Source organism: Zeus faber (genome assembly GCF_960531495.2).
Source record: "Zeus faber genome assembly, chromosome: 12".
Taxonomy (NCBI): domain Eukaryota; kingdom Metazoa; phylum Chordata; class Actinopteri; order Zeiformes; family Zeidae; genus Zeus; species Zeus faber.
The window spans coordinates 29,456,277-29,463,776 of NC_137196.1; positions in this window are offsets into that span (position 1 = coordinate 29,456,277).

The following is a 7,500-nucleotide window of genomic DNA, read 5'->3' on the forward strand; positions in this document are numbered from 1 at the left end:
ACAGTGGCAGCCACACGTAAACACACTGGGAGTCCGTCGTTGTTTGTAGGTCTACGGCGCACGCTCAATGTGTGAAACAACAGTTGCGCAAGTGTCAATCGAGGTCACGACGTCATCGTTTGGTGCAACCTCCTTCTCACCATGGAAGGCGCTTTCTAAAAGCTTCGTTTTCAGTGACCTGAAACGCCATTTTGGTGTGGATGGGAGGCAAAAATGCAGAGAAAATACTTTTTAAAATAATACATTTTTATAAACACCCGTATACGTGTGGACGGGGCCTAAGAGGTGCATTTTGATGGGAAAGTCGTTGTTTGGTGTGGTTCTTGTTTCATTTGGGGGAGCCAGGTCCTGCGGTCGATGTGTGTTGACACGAGGGGGCAGGTGTGAGCTATCAGCAGTGATTGCGTGGTCCTCTAGTGTGGCTTGTTTTAGCTTTTGGTGGAGTTTCCCTGGGTAGGCATAGCAACGTGGTCCGTTTGGGCTTGTTTTTTTATTTGTTCTTTTTGTGTGGTGTGCGGTCAGAGCAGTTGTGTCCGGAACACATCCAGAGCTGTCAGGTGAGTAATCAGCTTGTGTGGGGGCTTAACCGGGCTACTGGGTTGAGTGTTTAAATAGCCCACTGCTAATCTGCATGAAGACTAGGGATCAGTGAGGTTGATTATTTTGGGGTTGGTAGTTTAGGTAGAGGGGGACTTCCGCATCAAATTGGGGGACACTATTGTTGTCTCTTTTGTGCACTAGCAGACCTGGGCAAGGCTGTCTGTTGGCTCTGTTCTCTCGGGCTTTTCGACGTAGTCTATTAAGGCGGGCATAGAGGACTTTGTTGCCGCTCCATGGGAGGGGTTTCTGGATGCTGCACGTTGCACTGGAGATCAGCTTCTGAGAATCGCAAAAGAGTATGAAACTGATTTAAGTGGTCTTGGTGATGAAAATTATTGTGTTACATTTGGCAGACGCTTTTATCCAAAGCGACTTACAATTATTCAAACACCGATGGACGCAGCCATCAGGAGCAATTAGGGGTTAAGTGTCTTGCTCAAGGACACTACAGCATGCTAGCAGGAGGAGCCTGGGATTGAGCCAGCAACCTATAGATTACTAGACGACCAGCTCTACCTCCTGAGCTACCGCCCCCGATGAAAACGGCGTAAAGACAACCTAAAGGATATGGTTGGACCTCGGTGGATGGAGAAAGGGCGGGGCTGGTTGCTAAGCAAGAAGGACTTGGTCAGTCATTATCAGCACAGTCACTTTCAGTTCCGTCGGGAAGCTTAACCTTCGAGCAGCAAAACAATAACTGCTTTTTTACAGTTGTCTCATAAAAAAGAGAAACAGAAGTTGAAGCTGGAAGGGCAAAAGGTTTAGATGGAAAAGCGTAAGCTGGAGGTGGATAAGCAAGGGGCAGTTGAGGGGCTGCGGCGTGAGAGAGCAGACAAAGATAGCGTGGCAGACTGCTAGCTTGAGGTTAGTCAGAGATGGTTAGCTTTCTGGGGATGTGTTGCCAGGGGAAGAAAGTTTGTCCTCGCCGTTGGGGTCTCCTGATGTTGTGAGTAACGTTTGTCTCCTGCCAAAGTTCAATGAGAGGGATCCAGATGTTTTTTTTCACCGTTTGAGCGGATTGCACAGGGAAGGAATTGATTAGACTCTGAACAAGCCTTGCTGTTACAGGGCGCGTTGGCAGATAAAGCACAAGAGGCGTATGCGTCTTTGAGTAATGATAACCTAACTTATAAATCAGTAAAGGCTGCTTACTGAAGGCGTATGAGTTAGTCCCTGAGTTAGTCCCAGAAGTGTATCGCCAGCGTTTTAGGACGTGGGAAAAAAGGGTTACGAAATGCTTATGGGGCTTGTGAGGGAGCTGACTAATCATTTCAATCGTTAATGTGTGGCCTCTGATGTTGATAATTTTGAAAGGTTGTGCATTTTGGTTATCTTGGAGCAGTTTATTAACTCTCTGCCCAGTCGGGTTGCCACATACCTGGCTGAGCGTAAGGTTACAACTGCTGAATTTGTGCAATTACTGCCATGAGTGGGGCACTGGAAGTCAGACTGTCTAATGCTGAGGGATAGAAAACAGCATGATGGAGGCGGGCATGTAAAACCTGCTGCATTGCCTGTGTTCCTCGTCCTGTGGAGGTGTGGCGAAGGGGAGATGCAGACTCCGGCATGGCTGGTGGAGGCCACAGATTTTGACTCGGAAGGGTTTGTAAAACAGGCTGGGAATGACATTTACTGTTGTGTGTCAAAGCACCAGGAACCCGGCAGCTCATACTTTGCGCACAATAACTGCAAGCTCTGTGGTAAAGGCCCTGACTGGTTTGGTATCCCCAGAGTCATCCCGAGTGACCAGGGTTCACAGTTTTTACTTTGTGGTTGAGAAGGAGCCCTTGCTTTGATCCGGGCCCTGCAGCATTTTGCACTTTATGTGGGGTCTGGGATGACACTCGCGGTGGTCCACACAGACCTGTGTACACAGGCGACACAGGCTGATTATGTGGTTACGCTTCCTGCAGGCTCATGATCTGGACACCCGACACATTAAAGGCTGTGAGAATGTGGTTGTAAATGCACTGTCCAGTCCAGTTTTGGAGTCATGGCCAGAAAATCTGTTCACCTCCTGTTATTCCCCCTCCCTCTAAATTCCTTTAAAGTTGCTCCCTATAGGTCGAGTGGTTGCTGCTGGAATGACAGATGTGGAGGAGTAAGTTGTAGTATTTAGTTCATTGTCTAGGTTTTGTAAGTATTTTTTTGCTGTGACGGAGATGTCCGTCGTAGGGGATCTCCGTCTGCCCGTTACTTGTATTGTGTGGCTTCTTCCTTTGCAGGTAATGGAGATCGACGTGGCAGAGGCTCATCAGAAACACTGGCAACACCTGGGCCCTGTGTGCCAGTGCTCTTTAAAAAAACCCTCTTGGAGCTCACTTGCTCTCCCTCTCTCCTCCCTGAGACACCCGTTTGGTAGGTGATGCCGTTTGGTTTGCGTCGCCGTTTGTGTTGCCATTTGGTTTGAGTTGCCGCACCATACAACCTTCCCCTCGCATGGTTTTCCACTCATGCACCTAGTTACACTGCTGACATGACTGATTACACATGCCACTGTTAGTTTCTCTTGTGTTCATCTTTTGAAAAAAACAATTTGTTAATTGGCTTGGGTCGTGTGCGTCTTCCTCTTTTGTCATGGCCGTGCTGCCCGGGTGTGGGTGTGTGTGTATCAGAAGCTGATGATATTGTGGTACGACAGTGATGCTGTGTCCTGGTGTCCCCCCCCAGACGACTCCGCCCTATGCTCTTGACATCCATCACTCTACTCCTCCACCTCCATCACTCTCTCTCTCTCTCTCAAACTCAAACTCAATGCAGCTTTATTGGCAACCGATGTGATTAATATTGGAAACATTATCCTCACTCTTATAAACCTACGATCATTAACATTCAGAGCATGATTTGTCACCGCTCAGCCACATTAAAACCACCACTAATAACTGCTAATATCTTGTGTCAATTACGCACATTTTAGTATTTTTAGAGCTTATAGAGCTTATTGTGCTTAATCACCGGGTGTCATGACATTTCACTACATATATGTATGATCGTATGTATATGTATGTGACCAATAATCTCTTGAACTTCATATTTTGTAGCTCCCCCTGGTACCACCAAAACGAGTGACCCGTTGAGGCATGGAGTCCACAAGACCTCTGAAGGTGTTCTGTGGTATCTGGCACCAAGACATTAGCAGCAGATCCTTTAAGTCCTGGAAGTTGTGAGGTGGGGCCCCCATCGATCAGGCTTGTTGTTCCAGTACATCACACAGATGCTCCATCGGACTGAGAACTGGGGAATTTGAAGGCCAGGTCAACACCTTGAACTCTTTGTCATGATCGTCAAACCATTCCTGATCAATTTTTGCAATGTGGCAGGAAGCATTATCCTGCTGAAGGAGGCCACTGCCATCAGGGAATACCATTGCCATGAAGGGGTGAACTTGGTCTGTAACAATGTTTAGGAAGGTGCTACGTGTCAAAGTAACATCCACATGAATGCCATGACCCAAGGTTTCCCAGGCAAACATTGTCCAGAGCATCACACTGCCTCCACTGGCTTGTCTTCTTCCCATAATGCATCCTGGTGACTTCTCTTCCCCAGGTAAACAAAGCACAAGCACCTGGTCATTCACATGATCCAGTCCAGTTGTGACGCTCACGTGTCCATTGTAGGTGCTTTCAGGGGTGGACAGGGGTCAGCATGGACACTGTGAGCGCTCCCATACGCAGCAAGCTGCCATGCACTGTGTGTTTTACACCTTTCTATCATAGCAACATTCACTGTTTCACCACTTTGTGCTACAGTAGTTCTTCTGTGGGATCCAACCAGACGGGCTGGACTTCACTCCCCACCTGCATCAATGAGCCTTGGGCGTCCGTGACCCTGTCGCCGGTTCACCGGTCGTTCTTCCTTGGAGCACTTTTGGTAGCTAGTAACCACTGCACAGCGGGAACAGCCCACAAGAGCTGTGCTTGTGGAGATGCTCTGACCCAGTCGTCCAGCATCACAATGTGCTCTTTGTCAAAGTGGCTCAGATCCTTACCACACCCATTTTTATACTTCGACAACTGACTGTTCACTTGCTGCTATATATATATATATATATATATATATATATATATATATATATATATATATATATATATATATATATATATATATATAATCTATCCCGCTCCTTGACAGGTGCCATTGGAACCAGATAAGCAATGATATTCACTTCAACTGTCGCTGGTTTTCATTTTGTGGCTGATCAGTGTTATGTTATATCAATAGCTTTGGACCTTTGGAATTTATAAATGAACGATGTGGCGAGAAGAGCTATCTTTGATGAAGGGGAAGGTAACATGAACTGAAATCTCAACTGAGTGGCCCAGTTGAGATTTCTGGCCCTTATGGCCCTTTTGCATGAAAAAATTGACTAAATTGATCTATCAATCGTCATTGATAAGACTTTTTAACCAAAATGATACTAACTGGGATGATACCCAGTCATGGCTTGGTATATGGTATCATGTTCCATCCAGGAAAACACTCAATCATGCCAAAAAACAAACAATCTTGGCATGGTGAATACATGCAGAATGAAAATCCCTATCCATAAGAAAACAATCAATAATAATATTCAGGTGTTTTCTATATCATTCAAACATCAAGATATGCAATATATTCGCGCAGACAATATTTTAATATACATTCAACATCAAAATCTTTATCTCTGGGTCTGTTTTTGTCCAGGTAGCTCTGTTGGCACACATTCCCTCACCTGAGAGGAGAGAGCTCCCTCTCTCTCTCTCTCTCCCTCTCTCTCTGTCTCTCTCTCTGTCACTCTGTCTCTCTCTCTCCCCCTCCCCCCTCTCTCTTGGTCAGTTGTCCAGCTCGGTGCTCCTGGTGTCTCGTGAGCGCTGAGCTCTGACAGGTTTATCTCCCCCTGTGCTTCCTCACCTGGAACGAAGTAGAAGTTTCGCTCCTCTTTGCAGCATATTATGGGATGGATGGAGGTGTCAGAGGTTTACACCCGGCTGAAAAGATGCCATTCAAGCCCTGAGCCGTCCAAACACCTCGACAGGGACGGAATATTTCCTGTACCGCTCACGGCAATATTTCCATTAGAAACCCTCAGGAGGTCACGGTGTGATCCACGTGCGGTTTTCTGAGATTTTTTTTTTTTTACTACACAGAAAAGCCATTTTCCCTTCTTGGCAGCAACAGTTTATCCATGACAAGCCTTGGCCCTTTTGTTATAATTTCGCCTAATGAGATACCCAACCCTCCAGTAATATCTCCACGACTACAAGGCCGACGGGCGCCGCTCCGCCCTCCTTGGAGATCTGAGGAGGCGGGGAGCACGGAGCCGCGGTGGAGTCAGAAGCCACATGAAGACGGAGCAGAGAGAACACTCAGCGCTTTCATCCTCGCCGAGAAGTTCGAAAATTAGAAAAGGCAGAACACAATTAGAGCGAGGATGATCCTGGCCACGCTGCCCTGACTACAAGCGAGCCTGCACCACCTCCAGGGGGGCGTGAGGGGAGGCCCTGAAGGGCCGTGGTCACTTCACCAAGCACCTTGGCAGACGCTCCCTTGATCGTCCAACTGCGGTTCCCTCACTAGTCTCTCCCGCACGTTGGAGCTTTTGGAGGTTGTCGTGCTTGTTTCCTCCCGCGGTCGGCGGCTCAGCGGCTTGGCGCCCCCTGCCGGGCGGAGGCCTCGCTGCGGCCTGCTTTCAAACACTGTTTATCCTTTTTAAAAGAGCTTTCGTTTGGTGCCGACGGAGCTTCTCCTCAAGCTGTAGTCTTGCCCGTCAGCCGCTGACCTCTGACCTTCTGACGTCAAGACTTTTCTTTTTTCACAGTTTCTGAAGGTGAATTGGAGTTTTTTTTTATCCCCCTTGGTGGAATACTCCCTTTCAACGTATGGCGGTGATCATTCATTTGGCTCATAATTAATCCATCAAATGCAGCAGGAGTCAACAGCAAGTTGGTAAACAAACTGAGCAGCACATTAATATACACTTCATGACGGTCAAACACTGTGTGTGTGTGTGTGTGTGTGTGTGTGTGTGTGTGTGTGTGTGTGTGTGTGTGTGTGTGTGTGTGTGTGTGTGTGTGTGTGTGTGTGTGTGTGTGTGTGTCGTTCGGCCACACTAACAAGACTGAAACCTTTTGTGAACATTATCACAAAGTCTTTCATTAACACCTTCCTTCGCTGGGTCGCCATGGCAACAAGCCTGGCTGGGTTTACGTCAGAAGGAAGGACTCTCTCTCACCGTGTGTGCAGATATTGTGTAGTCTGTATGCAGTGGGCTTTATTGCAGTGTGTGTGTCCCATATTGGTTCCATTTCACATCCTCATGTCCACACTGACGTGCACCTAAGGACACGTCAGCACATTTTCTAATATCTGTGCACGTATGAATTAATCTATTCGTGTGTGTGTGTGTGTGTGTGTGTGTGTGTGTGTGGATTCTTCTATTTATGTGAATGTGTCTACACCAGTCTTATTGTCTCTGAATGTGTGTATGTATGAGAGAGGGAGTGAGTGTGTGTCTTTGTGTGCATACATGCATATGTGTATATTTGTGTGTGTGTGTGTGTGTGTGTTTATGTGTGAGTGCATGTTTATGTGTATGTATATACTGGATGAGTCTGTTTGCTCTTTGAGTGCACTTGTGTTGATGAGCGTGTGTGTGTGTGTGTGGGCCGCTGTGGGCTCTGTGAAAGCCCCAAAATGAATCAATACATTTTCTGTCTGTGAAACATTCTTCAGCTGATTCCCTTCTTTTGAAACAATCCCCCCCCCCCCCACCACACACACACACACACACACACACACACACACACACACACACACACACACACAGGGTAAACAATGAGGACCTCCATGAGGCCACCCGCTCGCTGGAGGGTGGCGCTTGCAGCGTTATCGCCGCTGGCAGACGCAAATTAACTGGCTGAC